Source organism: Leopardus geoffroyi, chromosome A2, assembly GCF_018350155.1.
Source record: "Leopardus geoffroyi isolate Oge1 chromosome A2, O.geoffroyi_Oge1_pat1.0, whole genome shotgun sequence".
Classification (NCBI taxonomy): Eukaryota; Metazoa; Chordata; class Mammalia; order Carnivora; family Felidae; genus Leopardus; species Leopardus geoffroyi.
In genome coordinates, this window is record NC_059331.1 from 108,943,380 (window position 1) to 108,965,712 (window position 22,333).

Below are 22,333 nucleotides of genomic sequence, written 5' to 3' on the forward strand. Positions count from 1 at the left end.
GCTAATACATAAGCAGAGATGCAGAGAGGTTAAGTTGCTTCACTAGATCCCACACAGCTAGTAAGTAGTAGAGCAAAGAATGAAACTCAGTTATCCTACCTGTGAGAGTCTATGCGCTTAACCACAACAACATACTATATAGACTATGACCGCTACATTGAAACCACTTTGCTGTAATACATGCTGCACTATTCTTGGATCTAACTGGAGATTTCTTATCCATTATTGCTAACTATTTTGGGGAGTATCTCTTTTTGCTTCTTCTTGAGGGTAGCCCAAGTCAACATTCATGAGAATGCCATAACTTCCCATAACTTGCATGAAACCTCTATGGAATCAAGTTGCTTTTCCTCAGCTACAGAACAAGATCCTGGGAGACCTAAACATAAAGTGTGTGGAAATCTACCTAATTCAAAAATCCAGCACCCGTATATCATAAAATAAGAAAGCTCAGAGGAGCTATATCTAAAATCTGCTTATATAAACTGAGACTAATGATTGAAAACTGTTTAAAAAAAAGTAAAAAATGTTCTGAGCAGCTTTGGAATGAGTAATTGATGTTCATGGTATCCAGGGACAAATTAGTCATTCAGAAATTTAAGAAAGGAAGAAAAGCCCCATGAGTGTTTCTCAAAATCTTAATTTTCTTCTTTTTTTCTGTTGTTCCTGTTTATTGTAGTGATCTGACTAATTTTTGGATACATCATCCTCCCTTCATATAGCTAAGGTGACTCAGGGGACATCTGTATGTTCTGGCATTTCCTGGGTATAGAACCAATCCTGAGGTTGGTTAGTAATGATATAAGGAGACATAAACCAGAGAAATTAACTCAGTCCTGCTATAACATGGGGCTTCTCTCTCCTTGCATTCTAACAATACCCTAGATACATGCCCCCTAAGTCTTAATGTTGTTTTTATAAGCTTAGCCCCTACTGTAGCCATCATGCAGTGCAATAATATGGCTTTTCTTTGATTGCTCCCTTCCTAAAACTAAAACCAACTCAAGTTCTATCTTTTTAGTCTAGTTCTTGTAATGTAAGGATTTAAACTCCTGACTATTGCAAACACTAATCTGTCCTAGAAAAACTGTCTTTCTAAACCTACTTTTGAGCTTATTCCCCATTCTTACAGAATACCCTCATGCTGACTGTTATTTCAATTGCTACTTGCTTCTATTATGATTTATGTATTTATTTTTAATCCATAATCTTTCTCTATGGGAGTTCTTCTGACCCATAACTTGGTTTGTTATCTGTCCTGTCCCCAGGCCAAGAGTCCACCTTAGGACAGCTACTTTCTTTTCTGAGAGTCCTTATCTTTACGTTTCTCTATAGCACTATGAGAAATACAACTCTATTTTTAGTCAACCATGGCATACTGTTTGATGCCTAATTTAAAGATGAATAACCATTAATTTCCAAGGGGTCAGAGACACTCATTTCTTTTTCTTTAGGATATGATCTTCTCATTGTTAAATCCCTCATGAACAGTACATTACCTGGCACATTGTAGACACTCAAAAATATACATAGGAAAGGGAGAAAAGAGGTGGACTGAACATGAAGTCAAACATTCTTGCGTTTCAACTTCAGCTTAACTTCTTGCTAGCTGTGTGAACTTGGAAAGTAAATTAAGGTCTGCATAACTCACTTTCCTCACTATAAACGGGGACTAGTAGTACTTTTCATATAGATTGGGAAGGGTTAGCAATTTTGCCTCTGGGGACAAGGTATAATATTTTAAATATTATAACAGGGACACCTGGGTGGCTCAGTTGGTTAAGCATCCAACTTTGGCTCAGGTCATGATCTTGTGGTTCATGAGTTCAATGACTGCATCAGGCTCTATGCAGACAGCTCAGAGGCTGGAGCCTGTTTCAGATTCTGTGTCTCCCTCTCTCTCTGCCCCTCCCCCACTCATTCTCCCTCTGTCTCTCTCTGTCTCTCAATAATAAATAAAACATTAAAAAATGTTAAAAAGTATTGTACCAAAAATAACATAAAAATAATATAATTATTATAATAACATAAAAAAGTAACATAAAAATGTAGTGACTTAGAAAAATGCTATTAATACTTAAAGTTACTTAAAGGTTATAAAGAGTTCATATAACATTATTTTGGTATGATAATCTACACAAAGGAACAAGTATAAAAGTCTATTTTTGTTAAAGAGCTACCAGGGGTGCCTGAGTGGCTGAGTTAGTTAAGCAACCGACTCTTCATGTCAGCTCAGATCATGATCTCAGTTTCTGAGTTCGAACCCTGCATTGGGCTCTGCTCTGACAGCATGGATCCTGCTTGGAATTCTCTCTCCTTCTTTCTCTGTCCCTTCCCTGCTTGTGCACACGTGCATATGCTCTCTCTCTCAAAATAAATAAACATCAAAAAAAGAGCAATCAATAATTACCTCTATGTTGCAGCATTATCATACTTTCTTCATTTAGCATTTATATTTAACAATGAATATTACATTTGAAATTGAAAATGTATGTATGAATACATGTGTGTATATACATATAACATCTGAAGTAGATAAACAATTAAAAAGATTTATATCAGATCATATATAATTATATATCATAGATAATAACTAGGAGATGAAAGGAAAGAGGAATTTCATATTTCAGATTAATGTTTTTAGCACATTTGTTTTCCTAAATAAAAGATAACTGATTGATAATAACTTGCCCAAAGTTATGTGGTAGTATTAAGGTTACTTTAATCAATTAATAATATTTTAAATAAAATGATAGAAAAGCCAGCTTTTATTATCTTATTTTTTTTAATTCTGGATTTTAAACTAATCAATAGAATTTCTGTCTGCCACACATAAATTCCTTTTCTTGTACAAGAAAAGCATTAATTTCTAAATATACAAGAAACAGTATAAAAAAGTTTAAGATAAGTTTTGGTTACTTTGAATAGCTAATTATTGATAATAATAATTGTACATGAGAGAAATATGCATGCAATATAGTTTACACTGTAATGATTCAAGGTCTCCCAAAAATATTGTGTAATTTGGCTCACTAGTTGCACTGGTCTATTTCACTTGTCCTCATGGCAAGCAAGGTAATGAAATAGGAAATTATTTGAGCCAAGTAATTTCACTGGAGGTAATTCAGTTCAGTTGTAGTTTTTGAATCTCCCCAGGATAAGTCAAAATACACCTTAACTTTCAAATATCCAAAGTTCTGACCTTTTGATTTTTCATAAATTTTTTTTACTGACATGAGTTATTCTTCCCACCCTTTTCCAGTTAATAATTTGGATTCTTTCCTGAAAAGGATTTTCCATGCACACCACACAAAACTATCCATCAGCTTCTTCCCATGCTTAGGTTTTTATTCATCTTACCAACACCGATTTTTGTTGGAAACAAATCAGAAACTTAGGGAAACTACAAATGCAAAAGATATGACATGTCAACCAATATAACTTCCTACAAACAGGATGACTTCTTATAATTTATTTATTTTATTTTATCATACTTGACATCATCATAATACCACCATTATCCTTTAATCATAGAGTGAGAATATTATGCTTGTTTAATGCTTAATATAATATTCAGTTTTATGTTTTCTCCTTCCCCGGAGTTGGAGGAAAAAATGAAGAGAAATATTTTGGCTGCATAATTCTCCTCCCATCCCTGCCCATGCCAAGTCTTTTCCTTTGAGCTCTGAACCATTAACTCTTAGTGCACTTGGAGGCATTACTAAGCTAAGGGGATTTTCTTTACCAGGGAAGAAAAAGGAAAAAAGAGCTATTTATCATTTGCTGGAGAAGAAAGAAAGGAAAATCATCCAAATATATTTTTTTCTGATTAAAAACAGCTAGGACCATGATCCTCTTATTAATATCTTCCTCCTCCAAACTTCCTGGTCTATGATTCTTAAGTGTCTCACTCAATTATTTACTAAGTATGTATTCAAGTAGTTCATACTATGGGGCAGGCATTTTTCTAAGAACAGGGTTTAAAAAAATGAAATTCTGTAATCACAGCCTTCAAAGTTGTGGGGGAAAAGATGGCAAAGAACAAGCACATACTATGTAAAAAGTGGTTTAAAGAGGAAAGCACACAGTACAATGGAGGTATAAAAAGATATTATCTCTAAGGGTACAGAAAGGTCTCAGAGAAGGAGTGCTTAGGTTCTGACTTTAAGAATGACTAGAATGAACTCATCAAGTGCGCTGGCCAAGCAAAGGGAACAGAGTATGTAAAAACTAGAAGCTGTGAGTGAGTACAGCATGCTTGGCAAACAGTTCTGAGTCATGGAATACGTGGAAGTAACGAGCGAATTTGGAACTAGATACTGTAAGATGTTTATTGTTATTCAGAAAGATCTGGTCTGAGAATTCAAAGAGTTTAAATAACAAGGGATACCTATATCAAGTTAACATTTCTAAAAGTTTATTCATCTTGGGGCCCCTGGGTGGCTCAGTCGTTTGAGTGTCTGACTTTGGCTCAGGTCATGATCTCACGGTTCGTGAGTTCGAGCCCCACGTCAGGCTCTGTGCTGACATCTCGGAGCCTGGAGCCTGCTTCAGATTCTGTGCCTCCCTTTCTCTCTGCCCCAACCCACTCACATGCTGTCTCTGTCTCTCCCAAAAATAAACATTAAACAAAACTTTTTTAAGTTTATTCATCTTATTGGTGTAGGTCATCTGCAAAAATATTTTAAGTTTAAAATGTTTAAGTCTAGATGATGGATGATCATAAACTATATTAAGACAAAGACAGGAAAAGTACATTTGGTATAGTGAGGTAAGGACTTCTGAAAATCCTTGCTTCCATAAAAGAAACTTTTTCAGAACTCTGGAAATTGACCAAAGGCCAACAACAATAGTAGGAGCATTTATTCAAGGGGGAAAAAAAGGATGATGTGGGACTGATGTCAGCAAGATGTCTGATTAAGATGTTACTCAATATATTCCCACTTTAACAACAACAATTTGGTATCTATCCACAGACAGAAGTACCTTTGTAGGAGCTATATTTCAAAAAATCTGAGAAGAGTTTTGCCCGCCTGTCATCAGGTAATATGCATACAGGCCTCAGTCCTGTTTGTGGAACCGGCAGTGGCTAATGACTTGGCTCTAGCTATTCTCAGTTCCCTCTCTCAAGATAATCACTCATGGTCAAGTGACTTTGTGGAAGTCCAGAAGTCCACTGGAGAACTTTCAGTGTATATTTGAAACACAAAAATACAAATTTGGATGCACTGGAGAGATTAGAGGAATAATTTTACTTTATCCACATCACTTCTCACCCAAGGTGCCACAGCTAGTTCCAAGAGAGATCTTTTTGGCCCAAGATTTCTAACAAGAGAGAAAGTAAGAGCATGTAAGTCAGTATTTTTTGCATACCCAGCTGGGTGAGATGCTGCCATCAAAGCCCAGTTCTTTCTTTCCCCATCCACAGTATTGAGTTTTGAGGTGCATTAGTTGGGGATGCAAAAAGGCTAAGAGAGTGGCATATAGGACTCTTGGAATGTATTAAAGGTATGTGGACTTCCTGAAGAAGCTTCCTGTAAACCAGAGAGGATGCCTCACCTGCAGATTACCCCAACTGGCTGATGGGCACCTCCAGGGTTCTGGGCAACTCAACCACACACCCTGTTGCCACCTCCTTTTACATGGTCCTTATGATGGTGAGAGTAAATTTTGGTAGGGGACTAGTGAGCATGTGCAGAAAACTGGTCTGAACCTGTGGGCTAGGAAAAAACAAACAAACAAACATAAACTTGAACTTTAGCACAACTCTTGGCAAACCTCCGTAAGATAAATGACTGACTTTTTACCAGAAACCATGGAGATTAGAAAGCAATGGATGACAATTTTCTAAGGGCTGAAAAAAAACAACCAAGAATTCTATATCTCACAAAAAATATTCCCCAAAATAAAAGATGAATTGATTCATTCTCAGATATTAAAACTAAGACTTTATTATTATCAGACATGCCCTACAATAAATATAAAGGGAGTCCTTTGGATTGAAATGGAAGGGCATTAGATAACTTACTTTAACATGAAGAAATAAATGCACTGGTATAAGTGACAACATAAACTGATAAAAATTAAAGTATATACATCATTTTCTTTGTAAATCTTTTCTTATATTTAATATAAATGACAAATGAATAATTATAAAACTATGTTGATGAATTATAATGTATAAATATGTCATTTATAGGATCATAATAGCACAAAGTGGGGGAAAAGTATGAAGCTGTACTGCAGTAAAACTTTTGTAATGTTAAAATTAAGTACATATGTATCTGAACTAGGCTGTTTGAGTTGTTAATTATAATCCTTAAGGTAATCATTCTGAGAATAAATTAAAAAATGGTAAAATAATAATAAAAGTTTTAAAATAGTATATTAGAAAATATGTAACATAAAAGGAAGCACATATGGAAGAATAGAGAAATAACAGCACCAAAAAAGTAAATAACAATATATATAGATATATGGAAAAACGAGATACATAGAAAATGAGATATATAGATATATGAGATATATAGAAAAATACCCCAGGAAAATGGCACTTGCAAATTTATTGGTACCTATCTCAAATGTAAATAGGCTAAACTCTCCAATCAAAAGCAGTGACTGGCAGAATGGATTTAAAACAAGCTGACTCTCTGTTCTCTACAGATGCATACATTAAATTCAAAAACAAAAATGGGTTGGAAGGAAAATGAAGGAAAAGTACATGATATTCAAATAGTAACCAGAAGACAGCTTGAATGGTATACTACAATTAGACAAAACATACTTTAAGACAAAAATCGTCACTAAAGACAAAGAACATTTTACATTGAGAAAAGACTCAATTCATCTAGATGACAAAACAATTATGAACATATATCCTAAATAAATAAAACAAAACCCAACAGAAATAAAGGGAGAGACAGATAATTCAGCAATAATATTTGGGGATTTCAATACCCTGCTTTCAATAATGGGTAGAATAACTACAAAGAATATTATAAAGATGAATAACAGCATAAATAAACTGGCCTTAAAAAACATCTACTGATCACAGTCCAACAACGGCAGAATACACATTGCCCTCTAGTGCATGTGGAACATTCTCCAGGACAGATAAGATGTTAGTTAGGCCCTTAAATTTTTTCAATAAATTTAAAAGGATCAAAAGCATGCAAATATTTTCTTTAACCACACATAACTTTTCAGTAACAGAATGATGAACTCAAACCTGACGTGATCAAAATCTGAAGTCAACATAAGTTTTTAAGCATAGAGAAAAATTATGAACATGTCTTTTTAAGGAAAACTAATTTAAAAATTTTAAGAGCCAGAAAAAAAACACTGTGAAATTATACTCATAATGATAATTGGTAATTTATATGACCATATAGGAATGATCAAATGTAAGTTACACTAAGCACCTCACACTCATGAACACATGTGATCTTTCTTTAAAGCCCATGACATAGGAAATATTATTATCATACCTCCATTTTACAGATAAAGAAACTCAGGATAAGGGATATTAATAATCCTGCCTACCATCACATATATCATAATTTCTTTATCAGTTCTCCTATTAATAGAAATCAGTGTTGTTTTAATTAAGAAGTTATTATGAATACAGCTGCCATGAACATTTGTACAGGGTTTTGTGAAATTAAATGTTCATAATCCAAGTCATCTGGAAATCAAACATTAAGAAGAAATGAGGTGCTGAAGTTTCATTGCTGAAAGTGAATGAAAAGAAGGGAAGAATCAGAGAAGATGGAATAATAGTTTTCAGATCAGAAGGCAAATCTGATACTTCAAAGAAAAAGAGGAAGAAAGATTTCTAAGGAAAAATAGAAAGATAGCAAGCTACTTGCAATTCTAAGAAAGTTCTGGCCAAGCTAACACAGGGTAATTATAAATGTCATTAATCAAATTAATGGTGTTTCTTTTTTATTGTTTGCTTTTTTGTAATTTATGAGGGAAATTAAATTGTATTAGTTGTATGTTGTCATGTGTCTACTAAGATAATCACATAGTTTTTTTGTCTTTAGTTCTGTTATTGTAGTGAAATGCATTGATTTTCAAATGTTAAACAAATCTTACATTTCTGAGCTAAATCTATTTGATTATGATCTACTTTCTGAATTTCCTGAAATGATGCTTGAGAATCTCATTTAAAAAATCATGACAGGTGATTCTTAAGGACCTTAAAATTTGAGAACCAATATAATCCATATTTACACATTGCATAACCTTTATTATAGTCATACCATATATAGATAAAACTGAAAATTCATACCCAAACCTCCAATTCCTATGTAACAACAAATAGTTTATGCTATCTTTTTCCCTTCTGGTATCTGTAAATCCTTTCTCTTACACTGACGAACATGGATCCTATTACCTTTAATATATATATTTCTTTATTTGTTAATTTCCCTGGATATAAATAATTTTTCAGCCTTGCTGCCAACACGTCATCCTTGTGGACACTCCCTTACCCTTGAGCTTTGACTCGTAATGCCTGTACCATCCTCCTCCATAGAGATGTTCTTCTCAACTTTCTTGGACTTTAAGACTTCACAGCTCTTCCATTTAGACACCAACCTTACCTTACTCATGCTCTGACTCTCTACTCAGGGACATCCACCTTCTCACATAGAAACCCTGTTTACTTCACTTGGTCACCATCAACTCATGCTTGGCTGTCCTTTTAGATGAATGCCCTTCTTACTTTGCTTGGATCTTTTTTTTTTAACACTTTTAAATTTATTTTTGAGAGACAGAGAGGGACAGAGCATGAGTGGGAGAGAAGCAGAAAGAGAGGAAGATACAGAATCTGAAGGAGGCTCCAGGCTGTGAGCTGTGAGCACAGAGCCCGACGCAGGGCTCAAACTCATGAACTGCCACATCATGACCTGAGCTGAAGGTGGACACTGAACTGACTGAGCCACCCAGACACCCCATCTTGCTTGGATTCTAACTGCCCACGGTGGACTGTCCCACTTACTTGGATATTCTTCTTGACTTTCTCAGCCTCTGAGATCTCAAACCAGGCTGTCTTCTTCAGGAACACACTTCTCACTTTGCTCTTTCCCTGAATCTTCACGTCCAAACTTGCCCTGTGGGCATTCCTCCTCATCCTACTCAGGCCCTGACATTCTGTGTAGGGTAGCCCATCTACAGGGATGCCTTCCTAGCTTGCTTAGACTCTGGCACTTCATGCAAGGCTGACCATCAAGGAAAAACTCTTCTTAACCAAGCAGAAATTGGACAATCTTTCCAAGGCATCCCTGTTATGTAGGCACAATTCTTAGCTTACTTAGGCTCTGACACTTCTCTGTGAGCCTCATGTCTCCCATGACATAGACACTTACCTTGCTCTGCCTCACCCAATGCTTTCAGAACTAAATTATTCAATACAAGAAGTAAAAGGAAGAGAAGGTAAAGGAAGGAAGAGTGGAATTGGTAAATAAAGAGCAAAATGAAGCATTTGCCATAACACTTTAGGAGTAGAAGGAGAAGTCAGAGATGCTCTTTCCATTCAGATAGATTCACTCTTGAATAAACCATTAATGGATATACTGTGAACCAGACCTATCAGCATTAATAAATGTGATCTTGGAGGATGCCAATTAAAAACAACAACAACAACCCTGTATTGGATAAAATTCATATAACATAAAATTCACCAATTTAAAATGAACAAGTCAATAATTTGCAGTATATTCACAGACTTATGCAACCATCACAACAATCTAAGTTTAGAATAATTTCATCATCCCACAAAGAAAATCTGTGTCCATTAAACAGGTACTCAATTTACCCATCACCCAGATGTAGGAAACTACTAATTTAATTTCTTTCTCTAAGGATTTGCCTTGTCTGGATAGGTCGTATAATTGGGACCACACTAAATGTGGTGTTTTGAAAACGAATTTATTTTATTTAGCTCAATGTTAACAAGGCTCATCCATGCCATAGTGGGCATCAGTACCTTATGCCTTTTTATTGACAAGCAATATTCCATTGTAGGAGTATGTCACATTTGGTTTATCTATTCATCAGTTAGTGGACATTTTGGTTGTTTTCACATTCTGACTACTAGGAATAATGCTTCTTGAAAATTCATGTGCAACTGTTTGTGTGTGCACATCTCTTTTTCACACTCTGAGGACTGTGTTAGTCTGCTCAAGCTGCAACATCACAACACCACAGACTGGGTCACTTAAACAAAAGCAATATATTTTCTCAGTTTGGGATGCCAGAATTACAAGATCAAGGTGCTGGCAGGGTTGGTTTCTGGTGAATTCTCTCCTGGCTTGTAGAAAGCTGCCTTTTTCCTCTTCCTCACCTGGCCTTCTTTCTGGGCACACTTCTGGTGCCTCTTCACCTTCTTTTTTTAAGTTTATTTATTTATTTTGAGAGAGAGAGAGAGAGAGAAAGAGAACATGAGTAGGGGAAAGGCAAAGAGAGAGAGGGAGAGAGAGAATTGCAAGAAAATCTTGTGCTGTCAGGATGGAGCCCGACTCTAGGCTCAATCTCACAAATAGTGAGATCATGACGTCAGCTGAAACCAGGAGTTAGACGTCTAAACAACTAAGCAACCGAGGGACCCCTCTCTTACTCTTCTTATAAGGATCCCAGTTGAACTAGATTAGGATCTTATTTTTATTACCTCATCTATTCTCAATTACCTTATTAATAAAGTCCTATTCTCCAATTTTAGTCACAATGGGGGTTAGGGCTTCAATCTATGTATTAGAAAGGGGGACAATTCAATCCACAACATTCCACATTCTGTCATCCTCTCATTAAACTCATACCCATCTTACATGCAAAATACATTCACCTCATCTCTTCAGCCCCAAAAGCCTTAACCTACTTCAGCATCAACACCAAGTACAAAGTCTCATCTAAATATTATCTAGATCTAGCATAAATGAAACTTAAGTTATGACCTTGAGGCAAAATTCCTCTCCACCTGTGAACCTATGAAACCAGATAAGTTCTTCCAAAATAAGATGGTGGGACAGGCAGAGGCTAGAGATTCTTTTCCAAAAGGGAGACCTTGTAACAAAGAAAGAAGTGACAGGTCATGAGAAAATCTAAAACCTACCATGGAGAATTCCATTAGAAGTTATGGCTCCAAAATCTTCTCTGACTAGATGTTCTGTCCTGTGGGTTCCACCCGGATGGTGGCCACTCCTTCCAGGCCCACTAGTGAGGCTTTTCTGGAAAGCATAGCCATCCCTTTGCCTCTGGGTGGTGGCCATACCCTCTCAGCCATGGGCTAGGCCTTGCCCTGGAAACCCTGGTCAGGAACAGCCTGGCCTACTAAAACCAAGAAGGTGGCTCCACTTTCTGTAACTGAAGAGTAGAAGGCCTTGCTCCTCAGGCCTATCTCTTCTGGGCCTGTGGTGGCAGTGAATTCATTGCAGCTAAGTTCATAACAGGTATGTAGGTAGGAGGGAAATTACTGGGTCTTATGGTAATTCTATGTTTAAACTTTTGAAGAACTGCCAGAGTCTTTTCCAAAATGGCTGAACTAGCATTCAGGAGGTCCTGGAGATCTCTTGTTTCAACGGTGTTTGTGTAGAAGAGACCCGGATTTGTCCTTTCTTCCAGCCTCCACCATCTTTTCAGAACCGTCTTCTCTGCCATCCTCTGTCTCTGGGACCAGTGAACACCATATTTTGAGTTTAACTCCTTACTGCCTATTACCCATGACTTCCCAGATTCAACAGAATTATTCCACTGAGGTGAAGGTTCCTGTCAACTGCATCATCAAAATGGATCTGTGGGCCTCCTACACCTACCTTTATCTGCGCTTCTATTTTGACCCTGAGATGTGGCCCTGGAGAGTCACTTCTTCCAAAGTTAGCTAAGAGAAAACAAGAAAGAGCCAAGTATCTCTCAAAGATGCAAAACCAGTGCCAGAGCTGTGCCTTCTTCCAGAACATGCAGAAGCCATTCCAAGATGAGTGGGGGTAAAACCTGAATGCCATGGGAGTCACTATGATTCTGGAGAAACTGACCAGGGACCTTTGAGATCTGGGCATTCTGGATCTGCCCATGTAGTTCTGGGACTTCCCAGAGAACTACTAACTAAATGAGCAGGTGGAATGCTTTAGGAAGAAAGCAACTACCTGACTATCTCCTCAGGCCAGTGGCACCCGGGCTGGATAGGTATCTCTTTGAAAGGCTCACCTTCAAGTATGACTAGGAGGCTCTGAAGAAGTATAGCATTTGAGGCACACCTACCCTTCCCCATGAGCCGCACCCCCCCCCCCCCCCGCCGCCACCACCTCCTCTTGGTGTTGGGGCTTCTGCTCAAGCCTCTGCCTTCAGCCACAAGACAGCTTCTTAACCACTCTGGGACCCTCTCCCAAGCTGTGGACCAAGAGAAAACAATGGAACATTTTGCAACAACAAAAATAAATAATAATAATGAATAAAATTAAAATGGTGAACTAAGATTAGCTATGAATAAGGGATTCAGTTTCTTTCCATCTTCAGCAATACTTGTTACTGTTGAGGCTTGTCATGTTTTTAAAAGATTTATTTTATTTTTTAGAGAGAGAGCACACCACAGGGGAGAGGTGCAAGGAGGAGAGGAGTGTGGGGGGGTGGGGAGAGGAGCAAGTAGAGGAAGGGGAGAGATGGGAGGAGATGGGAGATGGGGTGGGGAGAGAATCTTAAGCAGACTCCACATTCAGCATAGAGTCCTACTAGGAGCTTGATCACACAACACTGGGATCATGACCTGAGCAGAATCAAGAGTCAAACGCTAAACAAACTGAGCCACCCAGGTGCCCTAAGGCTTGTCACTTTAAAGGAACTCTTGAGCATACTCACTGCCATCATAATTTTAACCACAATCTCTCACATTCCTTCCTCAGCCATTTACTGACTTGTGTGCTTTTCTCTATCATTTCTTCTCATCAAGTAGGGCCAGCTGATTCCCTGAAAGCAAAATATAAAAGGGACCTTGTGAAGTTATCTAGAGTTTTTATTTATTAAAAAAACCCTTTATGGCATTTGCCATCACGTGGTTAACTTGGTTTTGCAAGGCAAGCTCTTTGATGCTGGTTAATTTTGCTGAGACATTCTCCCTACTGTTCCCTTCCAGATAGTTTCTGATTGCGTAGAATTTAGCTAAGTGAGCCTTAGGCAAAGACTTCCTAATGTCAGAGCATTTATTCATAAGGAGAAAATTACATTCTTTAAAAATCAATATAACTAATTAATATAACAGTATAAATTATGTAATTGCTCAGTAATTTTTGCTGTTTACATAGCAAATTAACTCATGGTTTTAAAACAAATTTATGCCCTTATAATAACCTCTTCATAGGCACTAATATGGGGCACATCTGAATACCAAGGGGAAAATAAATGAGGTAGAATAAATATTTTTTATTTAGTTAACTGTGAATTTTCTTAATAGCCCAAGTAAAACTGGTGCTTCTGGTTTCCAGCTGTGTAGTTCCTGTCTGTAATTTTTTTTAAATGGTTCTATTTTGGTTCACCATGGTCACATAAACCTGGGATATCCTCTTGAACCGCAAGTTAAAGATTATCAATATCAGACTGGAATTATGTCATAAAACATTACTGGCTGATTCATTAGAGTTGGTGTTGTAATGTTTCTTCAACTCATAAACTGCATTTACTATGAAGCCAGAGCTTCAGACATTTTCTGATATACAGATTTTTCCATGGTAGCAGAGATGATCTTGTCATTTTATAATTTACTAGACTGAAGTAATTCCCAGGCAAAGCACATGTATGAGAAAGTCCACAGACGCTCACAACAGGGGTGAACAAATTCCAGACCCAAAGTAAAGACATTACAAATGCCTAGAATTGCAGTCTTTATCTCTGAGGCAGGTGTTTCAAAACTGGACTGATCCCAAATATTTTTTTTCCTTTTTGGTTATTGTTTTTCTAGAAGAAGTTGAAAAGGATGTTAAAGATAAGGCAGGTGTTAAGATAAGATTCCTCAAGAGGAATGACTCATCAACAGCCAATCAGGGGTTTTGTATCTGTGAACATGACCAGGGGTGGTGGCTTGGCTATGGTTATGAAAACTCCCTTCAGTTCAGAGAAAACAATATTTTTAAACAAATGTTTGAAATAATTCCCACTCTAAGGGGAAAAAAAAATCTCCATAATCAATTAGATAACCAAGAATTGTACCAATTAGATAACCAAGAATTTATTACTATGTCACTTTAAAGTTAGCAGCTTGGATTCCAACTCCGCCTATTATGTTAAGGCATATTATATTTTTAATATTTAAAATAGCATAGGACGATGGATTAATCTGTTAGTACATCTGAACTGAATATGTCCAAATGAATTATTAACACAAAGTATGTTAATGAATGAATCAGAGCAAGGAGAGACAAGCACAGAGTTTAAGATGTTCAACATTAGTGTCTTCCAGAGTTATGCCAAGTTATTTTTTCTAGGAAGAAAATGGATTAATAAATAATACAAGGACAGAAGTTCATTGGCCCCTTTGTCATTTGGCTCCTCTGGGAATTATGGCAAAGAACAGTTGCCCTTGTTAACCTGTGAACATTTTTCACTCCCTTAGGTCATTTACTCTGGCTCAGGGGTCCAATTTTCCTTTCATTCATTAACCACATTGGGAAGTAGAGTTCCTAACCCTTTCCAGTCTAAATGTGGAACAATCACATCCCCTCACAATCAACTGCCAGTGTGCTGGGACCTTTACGTTTCACTGTGCTCTCACAGTGACGCAAGTTTTTAACAATTGAAGGATATTAACTCAAAAACTTGTTTTTTAATTGGAGGAGCTCAAGGGATTTCAAATAAATGAACTTGTATAAACTGGAAGCTGGTACATGTGCCTTTCCAATTATTTTTGTGCAAATTAGGGGAGAGGGCACTTCTAATCTCAGAAAGCAGATTTCAGAAATTATTTTAACTATGAAGCTAGCTCAGGATAACAAAGCTGAGCAGTTGTGAATTGTTTGGGTAGCTGAAAAGACATAACCTTACCTTCTATATAGTAAAGATACCATATGTTCAGAAAAATGCCATTTCATTATTTAAGTATGTGCATTTTTGTTAATCCACTGGGTTATTTTCTTTTATTGGACCCATTGGAAAAAGAAACAGAAATGTCTGAATGAATTGTAGACTTTTGCTAGACCTTTTGCACTTTCCTCTAAATTGCATAATTTAATTGTGAATAAAAAAACCCGTTGCACCCTTTTGAAACAATGTAATTTAAATATTGTCTTCATTAATAAAAAAGACTAACAAATATATATTGTTATCACTAGGGAACATCTTCCCACACTGTTTGAAATAATGCTTTACATTCTGGAGACTGTAAGGAATACAGACTTTCTAGGAACTTTCAAAATGTACACTGGCATGGTAAGTTAAGGAAGCTTGGTTTGGAAGAATGATAGGGAAATCCTCTGTGTTCTTTGTCATTTCCTATTTCCTTACATAAGTGAAGAGAGAGAAGGGGGAGGGGGCTCTAATGGTTAATTAAGCCTTTTGTCAAATAACATTAGATAATTCCTGAAAAGCACAAGATTTAGGCACCTAAAATCTGTAATTGATCTTCACAAGGGAACATACTCTTCAAGAAAATAATTTGGTCCAGGAATAACTTTTTCATTTAACATATTCATTTTATATTAATTCAATATGAAGAACTTTCCAATTCTCATACACACACTATAGGTATGTCTATAAAACTTTTTACATATATATAGGTATATATATACACGCACATATATATACATATATACATATATACACAATACATATATACATATATTTTATATATACATATATACATAATACATATATATACATATATGTATACATACATATATATGTGTGTGTGTGTATATATATAAAATCTCCAATGGAAAAATACTGTCTTATACTTAACATTTTTTCAGCAAGCCCCTGGAATTAAGACACTTATTGGGCCAATTGGTAAAATATGCATAATTGGATACAAGATAAGAAAATTAACTATTCATTTAGATTTTTGATCTTTTTTAAAATTACAGAAATGAGTCACAAAGATATATACCTTATAAAAGATTCACACTCAATATAACACAACTGGACAACCAGTTTTATAACATATATTACCAGTAGTAGAGTTTTTGGAAAAACAGCTATATTTTTTATGCCCTTATTTGTTGTACAAACATTTATTTTATAATATACTACAGACCACAAATCCACAATGTCACCAAGAATATGTGACAGTGTTTTTCCATAACTATACCAGGAAGCGATATCATTTATTAAATTGTTTTGAATATTATAGGTAATATTTTTTTATTTTTCTTTCTCTTATTAAAAGTGAATTTGAGCATTTTAAAACACCCTTATTGACTACATACTATTTTAATTTCTTTTTTATATGTTTTCTTTGTATCTTTTTGGTTGTTTTTATTTTTCTATTTGGTTTTATCAGAGTTCTCTATATAGTCTCAACTTGGGATAGTTAAACTGAATGATTTATTTATTCAATGTATATTTACTAAGGAAACTTATTGAAACTTAATCATTATTTTATGTCCAAAGAAAACAATAATAAACAAGATATTCCAGTAAGGAAAGACAGACTAAGAATGAATAAACAAAGAATATATAAGACAATTACCACTACTGTGAAGAAAGTAGATTATAAAGGAAAATTACAACAGGAACTCTCTTTCATTGCTGCTGGGAATACAAAAATGGTACAGGACAGTCTGGCAGCTGTTTTGTTTTTTTAATAAAACTAAACATGCAAAACTAAACATATTATTCAGTAATCATGGTTATTTACACAGAAATGACGTGTAAACCTGCACATAGATGTTTATAGCAGCTCTATTCATAATTACCAAAACTTGGAGGCAACCAAGATGTCTTTCATTGGTGAATGGATACATAAACTCTAGCATATCCAAACAGAGGAATATTATTCAGTGCTAAACAGAAATAAGTTATCAAGCCATGAAAAGACATGGAGGAAAATTAAATGGTCATTATTTTAAAAATTTTGTTTTAGTTGTTTATTTATTTTTGAGAGAGAGAGGGACAGTGTGAGTGGGGGAGGGGCAGACAGAGGGAGACACAGAATCAGAAGCAGGCTCCAGGCTCTGAGCTGTCAGCACAGAGCCTGATGCTGGGCTTGAATTCACAAGCTGTGAGATCATGACCTGAGCTGAAGTCAGACGCTTAATCAACTGAGCCACCCAGGTGTCTAATAAATGTTCATCATTAAATAAAAGAAGTCAATCTGAAAAGTCTACATACTGTATGATTCCAACTATATGACATACTGGAAAAGGCAAAACTATGGTGAGAGCGGTTGAGAAGAGGAGGAATAACTGGGAAGAACACAGAGTATTTCTAGGGCAGTGAAACTATTCTACATTATACTATAGTAGTGGATACATGTCATTATACATTTGTCAAAACCCATAGAATGTACAACAGAAAAAGCAAACATTAACGTCCAGTCTAGACTTTGACTGATGTGTCAACAGCTAGGTTTATCCATTGTAACAAATGTGCCACCACCCACGGGTGCGATATTGATTGTGGAGGAGGCTGTGCCAGTGTGGGGATAGGTGGTATATGGGAACTCCTTCAGCTCAATTTTGCTGATCTAAAAAATAAAGCATATTTTATAAAAAGTAAATTATAAAATAAATTCTCATATTTCTTCTTATTTATAGGTTTGTATTCTTATATGCACTGACTAGTATGAGGCAAGAGCTAACAAATTTTGCTACATTGATAAAGAATTTCTGTATGTTGATTTTCATAATGACCTCAAAAACCTTTAAACTCCCACATCAGTGGGTCGGCATCTGGATTCTGTACTATTCCATTACTTACATGTCTATATTTATGACAATACCAAATAATTCTAATCACTTTGACTTTATAATTCATTATCAGGCTGCATATAGTCCTGTTCAAGGATGGAGGCTCTAGAATGAGACCACATAGTTATTAATGGTGTGACCTTAGACAATATAGTCATCTAGTGCCTCACCTGTCAAATTAAGAAGAGTTTTTAGCTATGTTAAGTAAAATAATATATATAAACTGTAGGGAATAAGTTTAGGAATTCCCGGAGCCTGCACTGATGGGTTATCAAGGCATAAGGAATTACAAACCCATAGGATGCTCACACCCAAGTATGGGCAAACAAGATTAGGTGAATAGGTATAAAGAGGGCGGGACAAAGTCCCCAATAAACAACAAAGGTATATGAAATAAACAAGATTAGGTATTCAGGGCAGAAGTGCCACCCAAGTTAGTAGTATAGCAGAAAGCTGCTTTCACAGGAAGGACGGACTAAATTAGGTAAACAGGTAAATAGGGCTATAGACCTCTGCAGGGCCAAAGTTGCCGGGAGAGGAGCTAATTAACAAAAGAAAGGTGCCTTGTTGACCCTGAGGCTCTGTCTTTCTTGTCTTCTAGACCAGTTTAGATAAATAGAGGTGGTGCCTCAAGTCTGCTCTAAACAACCTTCCACTCAGCGCAAGAATTTTGTTTTGTACTGACCCTAGCTCCACATATCTTCAAAACCCCCTTTACCTTACGTCCATGAATTAAAGTTGATGCTTTCATTATAACTTTGCGCACGTCCATCACCATATTTGTAAGCCTTCTGATCCTAATAAAAATGGAGCAAGGACCCTTAATTGGGGCTCTTGTCTTCTCCCGGACATTAGCTATCCCTTGCATTTTACTCCTGCATCCCGCTTTCTTGCTAGACAAGAAATAACTGTAGACCCAGAGTCTATAACATGTAAGGCTTTTAGAAAAATGCCTCACACATTAAATCACACCTATTACCGTGTTTACTAATTCTATGATTGTTACTATAACATGGTCAGCAAATACACCCCTTCAGTGTTTTTATTTTTCAATAAACTCTTGATCTTTCATTTCATTTTGTAGTTTTGTCTTTCATATGATCTTGAAAATAAAGTTGTTGCAAATCATAAACCTAGTTTATGCTGGTGACTTTTGATCTTTGATTTCCTTCTCTGCATATCTTCCAATATTTTCCAAACTCCAATATTCTCCATTGTAGTTACATGGCATTCTCCCTGTGTGTCTCTATCTTCACGTGGTGTTTTGCTTTTCTTTTAAGAACACAGTCATATTGATTAGGGCCCACATGAATACCTTCATCTCAATTTGATTACATCTGCAAAGACCCTATTTCTAAATAAGGGCACATTATGAGGTATTAGGGTTGAGACTTCAAAATATCTTTTGAGTGGGTACATAATTCCACCTCTAAAATATCAACACACAGGATCAACTGAAAACCATTAGAACTGGGGAGCCTGGGTGGCTAGTCAGTTAAATATCCAACTCTTGATTTTGGCTCAGGTGATGATCTCAAGGTGGTAGGATCAAGCCCTGCATTGAGCTCCATGCTGAGTGTGGATCCTGCTTGGGATTCTGTCTCTCCCTCTCTCTCTGCCCCTCCCCCTCACACACGCTTGCACCCTCTCACAAATAAACATTTTTTTCAAAAAAGAAAATTTGCTGCCTTGATTTCTTTTACTACTAAATGTGTATAATAAATTGTATTGAAGGAATTATTTTAAATTAATATTGAATGAGTGTTGTTACTATATTGTGTCTTTCCATCCTGGAATATTGAATGTCTTCCCTATTATTCAGATTTTTATGCCCATTGGTGACTTTTTCTTTACATAGTGATGACTTTTCTTACGCTTAGTTTAGTATTTTTGTTTTGTTGTTTCTCTTACTTATGGGAGAGCTGGGAATGGCCAGGAAACCCTGTACCTACAGATGAAAGATAACTCCACACTTCGCTAAGAAAGAGAGGAGAAGGCATGGGGGCCAATGCTCACAGATGAAGACCCTGTTTGCTTCACTCTCATTTATTGCAGTGTCAAGCCAATCACAAATCTCATTGGCTTGTTGTGTTCAGAGGGAGTATAACATTTCAGGCAAGCAAAACAAAGGTGCATGACATAAAGGTCAACAATCACAAGAAACTTATCAAATCAAAGATATACAGCAAGGGTCTATGTGTCCATTTGATTTGCTAAACTTTGCATACAACATATAGATAATGGAGTTCCCCAAGGACTGCAGAACACCTGGGAGGGTAGACGTAGGCATTCTGCAGTATAGAGCTGTTACCACAGGCCTCAGGAATTCCAAGAGGCCCATGCCCCTCCCAAGCTTAACTGCAGCCCACCAGAAATCTCATGTTACATTTTAGCTAGCCAAGCATTGTGTATAATCTCGTCATCCTCAGTAATAACCCCAACATGGGAGTCCCAAACATTCTCTTTCTCTATCTCATTACAGTTTTCAATTTTCTGTTTTTGGTCTAAGGGAAAAGAAATAATTGGTGCTGGTATTATGCATGGTCACCTTTTTCAACTTGCTTATTACTTCTAGTTTTTCAGTTGATTCTGTGTATTGATATTTTAGAGATAGATATAATATCTATCTCCAAAGATTTTGAAGTCTTAACCCCAATACTTCATAATGTGCCCTTATTTAGAAATAGGGTCTTTGCAGATGTAATCAAATTGAGATGAAGGTATTCATGTGGGCTCTAATCCAATATGACTGTATCCTTAAAAGAATAGCAAAACATTATGTGAAGACAGAGACACACAGGGATAAAGCTATGTAACTACAAGGGAAAATATTGGAGTTTGGAGAATATTGGAAATTATGCAGAGAAGGAAATCAAAGATCAAAAGTCACCAGGAGAAGCTAGGAAGATAGAAGAAAGGTATCCTCCCTAAAGCCCCTAAGAAGGAGGCTATCCCTGACAATACCTTGATTTTACATTTCTAGTATACAGTACTGTGAGAAAGTAAATTCTTGTGTTATACTATCTGGCTTATGGTACTTTTTATGACAGTTCTAGAAAACAAATCCACTTATTCTGAAGACATCTGACCTGTAAATTATGAGAGTATTATCCTTTCCTTTTAATATTTATACTTTAATTCTTTTTTCTTATTCAGATGATAATTTAAGTACTCATAGAAAAGCATCTATTTTGTCTACCTTTTCAAATATACTGGTTTACAGCTCACATTAGTTTGTATAGTTGCAGTAAAAAGTATCACATACTTGGTGGCTAAAACAACAGATATTTATTATCTCAGAGTTCTAGAGTCTGGAAGTCCAAAATCAAGATGTTGACAGGATTGAATTTTTGTGAGGGCTGTGAGGGAAGGATGTGGCTCAGGCCTGTCTGTCTGATTACAGACGGCTGTCTTCTCCTCATGTCTTCTATACCATCTTTCCTCTGTGTCTGTCTCCATTTTCTGATTTCCCTTGGACACCAGTCATAATGGATTTCTTCCTTTCCTTTCCTTTCCTTTCCTTTCCTTTACTTTCCTTTCCTTTCCTTTCCTTTCCTTTCTTTCTCTTTCTTTCTTTTGAAAGAGAGAGAGAGAACATTCATGAGAAGGAGAGGGGCAGAGGAAGAGGGAGAGAGAGCATTTTAAGCAGGCTTCAGGGCCAGCACCCTGATGCAGAGCTCAATCCCACAACTGTGAGATCACGACCTGAGCCAAAATCAAGAATGGGGTGCTTAACGCACTGAGCCTCCCAGCTGCCCCTGGATTAGGACTCATCTAAATGACCTTATTTTAACCTGATTACCTAAGACCTTATCTCCAAATAACGTTACATTCTGAAGTACTGGGGGTTAAACGCTTCAACATGTGATTTTTAAGGGGACCATACTTCAACCACAACACAGTTCTTCATACATTTTCTCTTGTATATTTAATAAAAGTGTGTATCTGTAATTATGCTTTATTTCTTATACCAGTGGTGTTTTTGCTCTTTTTAAAAAAAATCATTGACATGCCAAACTCTATTTAACATTCTCTTTAAATGATAGCTTTTGAAAATGGCAGAGCAGCATGGAGACCCTGAATTTGTCTCACCCCTGAAATGTACCAGATCAGCAGCAAACCATTTTGCATACCTAGGACTTTGATCTGGGGATTAACACAACAATCTGCATAATTTGAAGCATAGAACTTGACAGGTACACAGTGCAGAGAGGTGAACTGGAGGAGAGAAAAGTCATGGGAGGAGGGAGATGTTTTTGTGGGAAGAGGACAGAGAATGGGAAACAGGGAAAGTATGGTGCACTGGAATTGTGCAGGAAAAGTACTCCCCCAAAAGTAGCTGGAGAGAAAGAGAGAAAAACAGTGAAAACACTTGCAGGGGACTAAACAAGAAATCTGTTTCCGAAAACCATTGTTGGGGAGAAAAGAGAGGGTTTCAATATCAC

At 36.5% G+C, this 22,333-nt stretch overlaps 1 long non-coding RNA gene across 2 annotated transcripts in view; it reads right to left on the minus strand.

The window, feature by feature from the left end:
* Positions 1-22,333, minus strand: part of LOC123606507 — an 88,124-nt gene that overhangs the window by 25,845 nt on the left and 39,946 nt on the right. The window contains exons 4-5 of one of the 2 annotated variants that reach the window (XR_006716319.1): positions 12,853-12,960; positions 12,265-12,387 (exon numbers count right to left, since the gene is read on the minus strand). The exons of the other annotated variant lie outside the window; for it this stretch is intronic. This is a non-coding gene — a long non-coding RNA (uncharacterized LOC123606507). Of the gene's footprint in view, positions 1-12,264; positions 12,388-12,852; positions 12,961-22,333 lie in introns of those variants that run through there. 2 annotated transcript variants of the gene reach the window in all.